The following is a 14,604-nucleotide window of genomic DNA, read 5'->3' on the forward strand; positions in this document are numbered from 1 at the left end:
AATGAAAGGTGAAGATTAGTTTACTGCATTGCTGTGTTGTATTTCCTTATGACATTAAAGTGACCATTCAGTCCATTCAGGTCCATACTACTTCTGAGACATTCCCATCAACCCCTTTCCCTCACATTTTCCTGAAACCTATTCTCCCTCAATGACCCATTAACTCCCACCTGATTCACATACACCCTCCACCACCTTCACAGGGTTAATTGTAGTTAACCATTCATCCAGTATGTCCTTGGGATGTGTCTGAAACTGTCATGGCCACAGGGAGAGCATGCAAACTCCACACAGACAGCAGCAGAGGTCAGGATCGGACCCAGGTCACTGGAGCTGCGATACTCGGCTATTCTGCATTAAATGCAGCAAAACTCGACAGTAATATCAGAAATTCCACTCAGGAAGCCTCACCTGAACTCCGGAAATCTTCTCTTTCTGTTGCTGCTCCTTTTCCTGGAAGTCTGATTTCTTTTTTGTGAGAGTGTCTAAGGAAGATTTTAGCTGATCCTGGACGTCAGAGAGCGAAGGAAATAGAAACAAAGATGCATCAAAAGAAACAGGTGATCAAACCCGATTATCACACAAAATGCCGGAGGAACTCAGTGAGTCAGGCAGCATCTACTCAGGGCAAATAAACAGTCGGTGTTTCGGGTTGAGACCCTTCATCAGGACTGGGAAGGAATGGGACAGAAGCCAGAATAAAAAGGTTGGGGATGAGAACCAGCTGACAGGTGACGGGTGAGACAACGTGAGGGGGAACGTGGGGGAGGGTGATGAAGTGAGAAGCTGAGAGGGGACAGGTGGAAGAGGTAAAGAGCTGGAGAAGAAGGAATCTAATACGAGAGGACAATCGACCATGGAAGAAACGGGAGGAACCGGGCTGTTTGCGGCCCTGAATGGTGACGAGGGAGGAGGTTAGGAGTCAGGTGTAGCACTTGTCCCGTTTGCAGGTGTCGGTGCCAGGAGGGAGATCAGTGGGGAGGAGATAGTGGATCAGGGCGATACAGTACGGGGAGCGATCCTTATAGAGAGCGGAGAGTTGCGGGGTGCGGAGTTGGGCTGTGGGACGGAGAGTTGCTAGAATCCCGTTGGAGACGGCGGAAGTTGCAGAGAATGAGGTGTTAGTTATGGGGACTCGTGTGATGGTACGTAGGAGAAAGGAAATGTGTTAAGTATTAAATTAATGTTAGTTTTACCGTGTAGATTTTAACAGCTTCTTTAATCGGCTTGAAGCGGTGCTCTCTGTGTTCCTGCGCGTCTCTACAGACCAGACAGATCAGTGTCTTGTCCGTTTCACAAAACAGCTTCAGTTCTTCCTCATGTTCCTCGCAGTGACGTTTACTTTCCTTCCCTTTCGGGTTCAGGTTTAGATTTCGAAATTTTTCTGCCAGATTTGCTAAGGCCCGATTCACCCTGAGGGTGCGGTCAGTAAACACCTCTCTACATTCCGGGCAGGAGTTTCTCTGCTCCCTTTCCCAATACCGTGTGATACAAGAGCGACAGAAGTTGTGTCCACACTCCAGTGATACCGGATCGGTGAAGAAATCCAGGCAGACGGGACAAATTGCCTCCTCGCTCAAACTCTCGACCGGTCCTTTCGAAGCCATGTTAACTCCCAGCACTTCCTGATTCAGAATGCTTTCACTTTCGGGGAGCTGCTGATCCCCTGCAGTACCGCGATTGTCCACTACGCGCGCTGCAGTCTCAGAGAATGAACATTCTGCTGCTCGATGTGTTCAGTGGAAATTCTGGTTAGTGTGGGATCAAAAACACATTAAACGGGCAACAGATAAGAAAACGCGGCCATGGACTGTCTAAGCCAGGCTACGAGCGGAGGACGGTCGGCCGTTTGGCTACCAACCCCATCTCTTAAAAACCCAGTGCGACAAAAACGTCAGCTGAATCTCCAAAGGCCTCATCCCTGCGTTCGGAAGGACCTTCCCCTGGAAGACGGTTGAAGTCCTGCGCTGAAAGGAGAAGCGATGTGTCCCCCCCGGGGTGGTTCACTACTACAATAACTGTGAGGCTTCCTCAGCCAACCCGGCCACTCCCTGTACAGTGTAGAGGATCCCTGTAGTCCCAATGGTGTCCCTGTAGACTGGAATGTGTCTGTCGGCAGCATTCCTGTATGACAGGGTTTCCCAAACTTTTTTTTAATGCCAAAGACCAATACCAGTAACCGTGGACCCCAGGTTGGGAACCGCTGATCTCCGGCATCTCGATGTGATGGCAGGCCAACAAGTTTCGAGCGTCTTTCCCTGAGTTGATGATCTTCCAGCAGCACTCGCTGTCCGTTTTCCTGCGCGTCCTGGGAACAGCCCGAGGATCAGTGAGCCTTCTGTCACGCAGCTGCTGTGGCACAGGCCCTTGCATCTTTCTCCACAGATCTTCGCCAGCCCACAGTCCGCAAAGAGGTGAGTGACTGTCTCGACTCCACTGCAGTAATCTCGGGGCAGAGCGCTGTGGGAGTGATCTCCGGGCATGCAGCAAGGATCAGACTGGGAGGGGCCCTCTCGTCTCCACTGCAGTAATCTCGGGGCAGCGCGCTGTGGGAGTGATCTCCGGGCATGCAGCAAGGATCAGACTGGGAGGGGCCTTCTCGCCGTCAGACAGGTGAGGTGTTGCTGCCAGTTGGTGAGATCTGGTGATGAGGCATTCTGCCAGATGGTCTGGGCTGTCTGCTCAGGGAACCACTCCACTGTGTCCATCCAGTCCTTCTCCTGCAGTAACTGCAGGACATTCCGTGCTGACCACTGTCTGGTGTTCTTGTGGTCAAAGCTGCTGGTCTGAAAGAACTGTCACCAATTTCATTAACACAAGGTTCACATGGAGAAGCTTCCTGATTGAGACAGACGCAGTCTCACAGGGTATTTACAGGGTAGGGGCAGGAATGATGTTTCTCCTGGCTGGGCATTGGAACCAGTGATCACAGACTCAAAATCCGAGATCACCTCAGCAGGACTGAGATGAGGAGAAATTTCCCCAACACATTGCGGTGAATATTTGGAGTTTTCTCCACAAGTTTCCTAAATTAAACTGTCATATTTAGGGGCTCGGCGATGTTGGGAACGTTGCAGGAAAGTGGCACTGAGGTCAAAGATCAGCCATGTTCTGAGTGAGGGACAGAACAGCGCAACGGGCCGAATGTCAACGCCTGCACCTGTTTCTTATTTCCTAAATCACGAGTTGAGCTTTGTGCCTTGTTCTCCCTTGGCCTTCAGCCTGTCGGATTGCACAGGGGAGCGGTGAGAGCTCCAGAGATCCATCAGCAGCCGCTGCGGTTATTTCATGCTCTTGTTATTTATCCTGTTTCTGCATATTTGCATTTCCACAGTTTGTTACCTTCAGCACTCTGGCTGATCTTTCACTGCCTGCTTCTGTTATGGTTACTATTCTATACTTTTTCTAAGTATGTCCGCATGAAAATGCTTCTCGGGGTTGTATGTGGTGACTTATCTGGACTCTGATAATAAAATTTATTTTGCAATTTGAGTTTCGGGAAACTTGCTTTAATTCTGAGAACAAACTGTGACTGACATCTCCAGCTCCCAGCAGCAGCCCGTCCTCAGACACACTCACAGCCAATCAGCGATCACCGCTGGGAGAGGGATGCTCTCATTGGCTGAGGGGTGTCAGTGGGCGGGACGCTGAGCGCCCGGCCGGGCCTGTGTTTGCAACCGGGGCCGAGTGAGGCCGGAGACCGGGAGCTGAGCCTCGGGTTTCGGCTGCACCACCGGCGGGTCGTGAATCCTTTCGAAGGCAGAGCTGAAGAGACTGGCCGAGATTCCGTGAGATGTTTCAGCTACACGGAGGGCGCCCGGACTTTCCCCGCCGAGGATCGGGGCCTGTTGTCTGGAGTTGTCCCCCAGACCCGTCCCTTCCTGCTGGGAGACGGGAGCTGCCCCGCAGCGGCTGCCGATGGATCTCCGGAGCTCTCACCGCTCCCCTGTGCAATCCGAACGGCTGAAAACCAAGGGAGAATAAGGCGCAAAGGTAAACTCGTGCTTTAGAAAATAAGTAACAGGAGCATGTCTGGCCACTCGGCCCGTTGCGCCTATTCCACCCTTTCCTCAGAATAGTCCTTTCTATTTAAATCTTTTTATTGATGTTAAACAAACATAAATGAAACATGAATACAAAGAGCTTGAGAGTACATAATTAATAGGTTGAGGTATAAATACAAATAGATGATAATAACCTCCCAAACTCATAGTGGTTACAAAAAATGGAAAAAATAAGAACCCCCCCCCCAAAAAAAAAAGAAAAAATACCTAATCGACATGGGTATTATATCAATTATATAATTATATCAATTATACACAGTAGCGTCAATAACTCCACACCTCCATCCAAATAATTATGGATAATAAAAGTAAGGTTTAGGAAAAGTCAGTTTAGCTCATATGAAAATGTTGAATAAATGGTCTCCAAGTTTCTTCATATTTAACTGAAGGGTCAAAGACAACACTTGTAATTTTTTCTAAACTCGAACAAGAAATAGTTTGAGAAAACCACTAAAATATAGTTGGAGGATTAATTTCTTTCCAATTCAATAGGATAGATCTTCTAGCCATTATGTAACAAATGCAATCATCCGCCGGGCTGGGGGGGGATAAACGACTATTATCCACCATTGGTAAACAGAAAGTTGCAGTAATAGAATGCGGTTGCAATTTGATATTCAGAACTGTTGAAATAATACCAAAAATATCTTTCCAATAATTTTGCAAACAGGGGCAAGACCAGGACATGTGGGTCAATGAAGCGACTTCAGAATGACATCTGTCACAGGTTGGATTAACATAAGAATAAAATCGAGCGAGTTTATCCTTGGACATGTGAGCCCTATGAACAACCTTAAATTGTATTAGGGCATGTTTAGCACAAATAGAAGAAGAATTGACTAATTGTAAAATTTTCTCCCAATGTTCTGTGGGTATAAGACAGTGAAGTTCTTTTTCCCATTCCTTCTTAATTATTTCTGATACTCTTGGCTGTATTTTCATGATCATATGATAAATTATGGCTACTTAACCCTTCTGGCAAGGATTCAGAGCTAGAATTTTTTCTGTCATGTCCATTGGACATAATTTCAGAAAATACTAACATTCAAGAAATTTCTAACTTGCAAGTATCTAAAAAAATGAGTTTTAGGTTGGATAGCTGTTCAAAGGACATAAAACTGTTCTCTAAAAATAGATCATGAAAACATGTTATATCTTTTGTTTTCCATAACACAAAGGCTTGGTCCTTAAAAGAGGGCTGGAAAAGGAAGTTAGATATAATAGGGCTTGATTATGCAAGCCAAAGAATTTACAAAATTGAAACCATATTCTTAATGTATGTTTAAATATAGGATTAGTTATTTGTTTATTCGGTTTAGATAAAGCAAAAGCAAGCAAAGATCCTAAAATGGAAAACAATGAGAAGTCTTGTACAGATTTACACTCCAAATTTACCCATTGTGGGCAAGGTGCTATGACCGATTCTTGTGTCCAAAATATTAAATATTGAATATTAACTGCCCAATAGTAAAATCTCAGGTTTGGCAAAGCAAAACCACCTTCCTTCTTAGGCTTCTGTAAATATTTTTTACTTAATCTAGGATTTTTATTTTGCCACACATACAAGGATATTTTGGAGTCAATAATATCAAAAAAAGATTTAGGAATACAAATTGGTAATGCTTGGAATAAATATAAAAATTTGGGTAATACTATCATCTTGATAGTATTAATTCGACCAACCAATGACAGAGATAATGGGGACCACCTGGTAACAAGTTGCTTCATTTGTTCAATTAAAGGTAAAAAATTAACTTTAAATAAACCCTTATGTTTCTTGGTAATGTTAATACCCAAGTAAGTAAAATGTTCTGTGACAACTTTAAATGGTAAGTGTTTATAAATTGGAACTTGCATATTTAATGGAAATAATTCACTCTTATTAAAATTCATTTTGTAGCCAGAAAAGCTACTAAACTCAGCAAGCAAGGATGAAATAGCAGGAATAGATCTCTCAGGGTCAGATATGTATAGTAACAAATCATCAGCATATAATGATAACTTATAAGTCCCTTACCCACCTAATATAAAAATTCTACAACGTATTAAATAAATATAGCCATTCAACTCTATCGAATACTTTTTCAGCATCTAAGGAAATGACGTTCTGGTATTTTAGATGAAGAAGTATAAATTATATTAATTAATTTTCTAATGTTAAAAGATGAACAACAGTTTTTAATAAATCTGGTCTGATCTTTAGAGATAATTTGACGTAATACATTTTCTAATCTGGTGGCCTAAATTTTGGTAAAAATCTTAGAATCCGTATTCAGCAAGGATATTGGCCGATAGGATGCACATTCAGTGGGGTCTTTATCTTTTTTAAGAATTGGAGAAATGGAGGCATCATAAAAATATTGTGGTTATTTACCTACAGTAAACGCATCTTTGAAAATTTTACAAAGCCAAGGAGTGAGTATATAAGAAAAGGATTTTAAACATTCAGTAGTATAACCATCCGGACCAGGGGCTTTACCAGAATTCATTGAAAAAGGGAGTGGGTTCCCCTTTCCAGACACTGCCCGGGGACTTGTGCCACTCCTCAGGGTTATATATGGAACCTCTCGGACAGGGACAGGGAGTGGGTTCCCCTTTCCAGACCCTGCCCGGGGACTTGTGCCACTCCTCAGGGTTATATATGGAACCTCTCGGACAGGGACAGGGAGTGGGTTCCCCTTTCCAGACCCTGCCCGCGGACTTGTCTGCACTCCTCAGGGTTATATATGGAACCTCTCGGACAGGGACAGGGAGTGGGTTCCCCTTTCCAGACCCTGCACGGGGACTTGTGCCACTCCTCAGGGTTATATATGGAACCTCTCGGACAGGGACAGGGAGTGGGTTCCCGTTTCCAGACCCTGCCCGGGGACTTGTGCCACTCCTCAGGGTTATATATGGAACCTCTCGGACAGGGACAGGGAGTGGGTTCCCCTTTCCAGACCCTGCCCGGGGATTTGTGCCACTCCTCAGGGTTATATATGGAGCCTCTCGGACAGGGACAGGGAGTGGGTTCCCCTTTCCCAGGTAGACGCCCGAAGGTGACCGGGAGCCACCAGAGGGGCTGATGTAATACAAGCCATGGCACGGTGGGTCACTGAGGTAAGGGAACCCATTTGAATGACAGCCCGACTGCATGCGGATTTTGGTGAATTTACCCGATACCTACAGAAAAAAGGAGAATCCCTTGCGTACTTTATAGCTCGTTTTAAGGATACGTGAGAGTCCAATGCCGGCAAACCCCTGGACAGATCAGTATGTCCAGCTGGCAGTACAGACTTTTCTAAACTGTCTCAGACCCAAGCCTGCCCACTCCTTTAAGTTAACTAATCTCAATTCGCTGTGTCAGACCTGGCCCCAGGTGAATAGGGAGCGCAATTGACTCTTTAAAGGGACTGGGGCAAAGCGAGAGTGTGAACAGAGAACCGGTAGTGAGGAGATAGAGTTCGGGTCCCGACGAAGAACCCAGAACGGGTGGCAGGATTGTGCGGACGGTGCAGATGAAGAGGACACTTGGCTAAGGACAGAAACGGGGTTTGTAGAAGGAGGGGACATTGGGCCAGAGATTGTGGCACTGCAATCACAGACAAGAATAATAAGGGGCAGGAAGAGAAGGGTAACAGTAATACTCGACAGAGTACCACATTTACTCTCCACAATCCCTTTGGTCCCGGATTGGGCAGGCCAGAGGGGATGGATCACAGTGATACTCGACAGAGTACCACATTTACTGTCCACAATCCCTTTGATCCTGGATCGGGCAGGCCAGAGGGGAGTGATCACAGTGATACTCGACAGAGTACCACATTTACTCTCCACAATCCCTTTGGTCCCGGATAGGGCAGGCCAGAGGGGATGGATCACAGTGATACTCGACAGAGTACCACATTTACTCTCCACAATCCCTTTGGTCCCGGATAGGGCAGGCCAGAGGGGACGGCGATACAGGCGGCTGTGATCAGGCTCACCACACAGGCAGTCTCTTTTCTCACTGCTCCAATCAGGTAGATGTTACAAGAGCCTCAGGACTCGTTCCACCATGGTCAGGAACAGTTACCACCCCACAGCCATCAGTCTGTGGAACAACACAGGATAACTGCACTCACTTGCTGTCCATAGAGATGCTCCCACAACAAATCATCGTACTGGGACTGTCTCAAACTGAGTGAAATAAGAGGTGGTTTGTCTGAGACAGATCACATTCCTGTCTCAGAATTAGAGAAATACAATCTCACAGGATATTTACAGCGGAAGGGCTGGAATGATGGTTCCCATAAGGTGTGGAACCAGCGGTTACAGACTCAAAATCCGAGGTCAACTCAGCAGGACTGAGATGAGGAGAAATTTCCTCACCCAGCGTGCAGTGAATCATTGCAATTATCTCCACAAGGTTTCTAAATTGAATAGACATATTCTGGGGCTCAGCGGTGATGGAAAGTTGCAGGAAACTGGTGCTGAGGTCAAAAGTCTAGCATGTTCTGAGTGAAGGGAAGAAGAGTCGCGGGGGGCCGAATGGCCACGCCTTCTCTATTTCTGATTTTCTGAAACACGAGTTTACCTTTGCGCCTCACTGTTTCTTGTCCTGTCAGATTGAACAGGGAGCGCTGAGAGCACCGGACATCTATCGGCAGCCGCTGCGGTTATTTCATGTTCTCGTTATTTATTTGCATTGGCGAAGTTTGTTGTCTTCTGCACTCTGGTTGATCTTTCAGTGATCCAGGTATAGTTACCGTTCTGTAGCTTTGCTCTGTATGTTTGTAGGAGTTGTATGTGGTGACTTATATGTACTCTGTTAGTTTTTGGAATAGTCGCTTGGGGAATCTGAGGTGGAGGAGTATCTGGGGCTTATTTAAAATTATACATAGATATTATCCAACCAATGATTATTTGACAAGGGTTAATTCTGATATTGAAACTAACTGTTCTTTTTGCGGTTTATATGCAGAGGATTTATTTCATCTATTTTGTGATTGTGAATGTGTTAAAACATTTTGGGTTGATGTTTGTCAATTTATAGATCAATATATTAATGTGGATTTTACTTTTTTTTTTCAAAATGTCTCATTTGGGTTTACTAATAACACCAAATCTCATAGGGATCATTTCTTTACCATAAATCTTTTGTTAATTTGCAGCAAATTTTATATCCATAAATGCAATCCCAGCAATAAGAAACCTTCATTTATATTTTGATGTCAGACTTCAAACTATACGTTTATCCTCTGAAAACTTCCCATAGCCAGAAGGCTGTAAAGACTGTACAAATCTGTCAACGTTTTGGGTTATCTCTGTAAATGTTCCTGTTTTGTGAATCCTCTTAGATATAGTTCCTTCTGTCCAACAATATTTAGAGCGGATTTCCTTGTTTATTTGTATATTTAAAATTAATAGTTATATATTTATTGCTGCTTTTGTGTGACTCCCTGGCTTTTTTAGCAAATGTTTAGTGTTTCTGTTTTTGTTTGTGTTTAATAAAAATTTAAAAAATTAAAAATGATAATAAAATTTACTTTGAATTTTGAGCCTCGGGGAACTTGCTTTGATTCTGAGAACAAACAGTGACTGACATCTCCAGCTCCCGGCAGCAGCCCGCCCTCGGATACAGTCACAGCCAATCAGAGAACACCACTGGGAGGATCTTGCCTCCATTGGTTGAGGGGTGTCAGTGGGCGGGACGCTGGGCGGACCGAAGTTTGGAATCGGGAACGAGTGGACCCGGTGAGAGACCCGAGATTGGGAGCAGCTCCCCGGGTAAAGGCTGCAACAGCGGCCGGAGTTTTGAATCCTTCCGATGGTGGAGGTGAAGATTCGGGAGGAGATTCCGTGAGATGTTTCAGCCACACAGAGGGAGCCCGGTCTTTCCCCGCCGTGGATCGGGGCCTATTGTCCGGAGTTTCCTCCCAGTCCTGTCTCCTGCTGCTGGGAGACGGGAGCTGGCCCGCAGCGGCTGCCGACGGAACTCCGGTGCTGTGACCGCTCCCCTGTGCAAAAGGACAGGCTGAAGGCCAAGGGAGAACAAGGCGCAAAGGTAAACTCGTGCTTTAGAAAATAAATAACAGGAGCAGGCCTGGCCACTCGGCCCGTTGCGCCTATTCCACCCTTTCCTCAGAGTAGTCCTTTCTTTTTAAATCTTTTTATTGATTTTAAACAAATAGAAATGAAACATGAATACAAAGAGCTTGAGAGTACATAATTAATAGGTTAAGGTATAAATTCAAATCGATGATAATAACCTCCCAAACTCATAGTGGTTAAAAAAATGGAGAAAATGAGAAACCCTCCCCCCCCAAAAAAAATGGAAAAAATCCTAATCAACATGGGCCATTGCATTATATTAATTATACACAGTAGCGTCAATAACTCCGCACCTCCATTCAAATAATTAAGGACAATAAAAGTAAGGTTTAGGGAAAGTCAGTTTAGCTCATATGAAAATGTTGAATAAATGGTCTCCATGTTTCTTCATATTTAACTGAAGGGTCAAAGACAACACTTGTAATTTTTTCTAAACTCGAGAAAACCACTGAAATATAGTTGGAGGATTAATTTCTTTCCAGTTCAATAGGATAGATCTTCTAGCCATTAATGTAACAAATGCAATCATCCGCCGGGCTGAGGGGGGATAAACGACTATTATCCACCATTGGTAAACAGAAAATTGCAGTAATAGGATGCGGTTGCAATTTGATATTCAGAACTGTTGAAATAATACCAAAAATATCTTTCCAATAATTTTGCAAACAGGGGCAAGACCAGAACATGTGGGTCAATGAAGCGACTTCAGAATGACATTTGTCACAGGTTGGATTAACATAAGAATAAAATCGAGCGAGTTTATCCTTGGACATGTGAGCCCTATGAACAACCTTAAATTGTATTAGGCATGTTTAGCACAAAGAGAAGAAGAATTGACGAATTGTAAAAATTTCTCCCACTGCTCTGTGGGTATAAGACAGTGAAGTTCTTTTTCCCATTCCTTCTTAATTATTTCTGATACTCCTGGCTGTATTTTCATGATCATATGATAAATGATGGCTACTTAACCCTTCTGGCAAGGATTCAGAGCTGGATTTTTTTCTGTAATGTCCATTGGAGATAATTTCAGAAAATACTAACATTCAAGAAATTTCTAACTTGCAGGTATCTACAAAAAATGAGTTTTAGGCTGGATAGCTGTTCAAAGGACATAAAACTGTTATCTAAAAATAGATGACGAAAACATGTTATACCTTTTGTTTTCCATAACACAAAGGCTTGGTCCATAAAAGAGGGCTGGAAAAAGAAGTTAGATATAATAGGGCTTGATTATTCAAGCCAAAGAATTTACGAAATTGAAACCATATTCTTAAAGTATGTTTAACTATCGGATTAGTTATTTGTTTATTCGGTTTAGATAAAGCAAAAGGAAGCGAAGATCCTAAAATAGAAAACAATGAGAAGTCTTGTACAGATTTACACTCCAGATTTACCCATTCTGGGCAAGGTACTATGACCGATTCTTGTGTCCAAAATATTAAATACTGAATATTAACTGCCCAATAGTAAAATCTCAGGTTTGGCAAAGCAAAACCACCTTCTTTCTTAGGCTTCTGTAAATATTTTTTACTTAATCTCAGATTTTTACTCTGCCACACACACGAGGATATTTTGGAGTCAATAATATCAAAAAAAGATTTAGGAATATAAATTGGTAATGCTTGGAATAAATATAAAAATTTGGGTAATACTATCATCTTGATACTATTAATTCGACCAACCAATGACAGAGATAATGGGGACCACCTGGTAACAAGTTGCTTCATTTGTTCAATTAAAGGTAAAAAATTAACTTAAAATTACCAAGAAACATAAGGGTTTATTTAAATACCCAAATAAGTAAAATGATCTGTGACAACTTTAAATGGTAAGTGTTTATAAATTGGAACTTGCATATTTAATGGAAATAATTCACTCTTATTAAAATTCAGTTTGTTGCCAGAAAAGCTACTAAACTGAGCAAGCAAGGATGAAATATCAGGAATAGATCTCTCAGGGTCAGATATGTATAGTAACAAATCATCAGCATATAATGATAACTTATAAGTCCCTTACCCACGGGTAATACCAAAAATATTAGGTGATTCACGAATGGCAACGGCTAAAGGTCCAAAGCAATGTCAAATAATAGAGGACTTAAAGGACAGCCTTGCCTTGTACCACAGGACAACTGAAAAAAAGGAAATCTTTGATTATTGGTAAGAACTGAAGCAAAAGGATTATAATAGACTAATTTAATCCATGATATAAATTTCAAGCTAAAATTAAAATTCTGCAACGTATTAAATAAATATGGCCATTCAACTCTATCGAATGCTTTTTCAGCATCTAAGGAAATGATATTCTGGTATTTTAGATGAAGAAGTATAAATTATATTAATAAATTTTCTAATGTTAAAAGATGAATCACAGTTTTTAATAAATACGGTCTGATCTTCAAAGATAATTTGAGGTAATGCATTTTCTAATCTAGTGGGCAAAATTCTGGTAAAAATCTTAGAATCCGCATTCAGCAAGGATATTGGCCGATAGGATGCACATTCAGTGGGGTCTTTATCTTTTTTAAGAATTGTAGAAATGGAGGCATCTTAAAAAGATTGTGGTTATTTACCTACGGTTAACGCATCTTTAAAAATTTTACAAAGCCAAGGAGCGAGTATAGAAGAAAAGGATTTAAAAAATTTTATATGCAACCTCTCGGGCAGGGACAGGGAGTGGGTTCCCCTTTCCAGACCCCGCCCGGGGACTTGTGCCACTCCTCAGGGTTATATATGGAACCTCTCGGACAGGGACAGGGATTGGGTTCCCCTTTCCAGACCCCGCCCGGGGACTTGTGCCACTCCTCAGGGTTATATAGGAAACCTCTCGGGCAGGGACAGGTAGTGGGTTCCCTTTTCCAGACCCTGCCCGGGGACTTGTGCCACTCCTCAGGGTTATATATGGAACCTCTCGGGCAGGGACAGGGAGTGGGTTCCCCTTTCCAGACCCTGCCCGGGGACTTGTGCCACTCCTCAGGGTTATATATGGAACCTCTCGGACAGGGACAGGGATTGGGTTCCCCTTTCCAGACCCCGCCCGGGGACTTGTGCTACTCCTCAGGGTTATATAGGAAACCTCTCGGGCAGGGACAGGTAGTGGGTTCCCCTTTCCGGACCCTGCCTGGGGACTTGTGCCACTCCTCAGGGTTATATATGGAACCTCTCGGGCAGGGACAGGGAGTGGGTTCCCCTTTCCAGACCCTGCCCGGGGACTTGTGCCACTCCTCAGGGTTATATATGGAACCTCTCGGACAGGGACAGGGAGTGGGTTCCCCTTTCCAGACCCTGCCCGGGGACTTGTGCCACTCCTCAGGGTTATATGTGGAACCTCTCGGACAGGGACAGGGAGTGGGTTCCCGTTTCCCAGGCAGACGCCTGAAGGTGACCGGGAGCCACCAGAGGGGCTGATGTAATACAAGCCATGGCACGGTGGGTCACTGAGGAAAGGGAACCCATTTGAATGACAGCCCGACTGCATGAGGATTTTGGTGAATTTACCCTATAACTACAGAAAAAAGGAGAATCCCTTGCCTACTTTATAGCTCCTTTTAAGGATACGTGAGAGTCCAATGCCGGCAAACCCCTGGACAGATCAGTATGTCCAGCTGGCAGTGCAGACTTTTCTAAACTGTCTCAGACACAATCCTGCCCACTCGTTTAAGTTAACTAATCTCAATTCGCTGTGTCAGACCTGGCCCAAGGTGACATAAATTCTGATGAATAGGGAGCGCAATTGACTCTTTAGAGGGACTGGGGGTAGTGAGGAGATGGAGTACGGGTCCTGACAAAGAACCCAGATCGGGTGGCAGGATCGTGCGGACGGTGCAGATGAAGAGGACACTTGGCTAAGGACAGAAACGGGGTTTGTAGAAAGAGGGAACATTGGGCCAGAGATTGTCGCATTGCAATCACAGACAAGAATAATAAGAAGCAGGAAGAGAGACTGGATGATCGTGATACTCGACAGAGTACCACATTTACTCTCCACAATCCCTTTGGTCCCGGATAGGACAGGCCAGAGGGGACGGATCACAGTGATACTCGACAGAGTACCACATTTACTCTCAACAATCCCTTTGGTCCAGGATAGGACAGGCCAGAGGGGACGGATCACAGTGATACTCGACAGAGTACCACATTTACTCTCCACAATCCCTTTGGTCCCGGATCGGGCAGGCCAGAGGGGACGGATCACAGTGATACTCGACAGAGTACCACATTTACTCTCAACAATCCCTTTGGTCCCGGATAGGGCAGGCCAGAGGGGATGGATCACAGTGATACTCGACAGAGTACCACATTTACTCTCCACAATCCCTTTAGTCCCGGATAGGTCAGGCCGGAGGGGACGGATCACAGTGATACTCGACAGAGTACCAAATTAACTCTCCACAATCCCTTTGGTCCCCGATAGGGCAGGCCAGAGGGGACGGATCACAGTGATACTCGACAGAGTACCACATTTACTC

Source organism: Hemitrygon akajei, unplaced genomic scaffold (genome assembly GCF_048418815.1).
Source record: "Hemitrygon akajei unplaced genomic scaffold, sHemAka1.3 Scf000034, whole genome shotgun sequence".
Classification (NCBI taxonomy): domain Eukaryota; kingdom Metazoa; phylum Chordata; class Chondrichthyes; order Myliobatiformes; family Dasyatidae; genus Hemitrygon; species Hemitrygon akajei.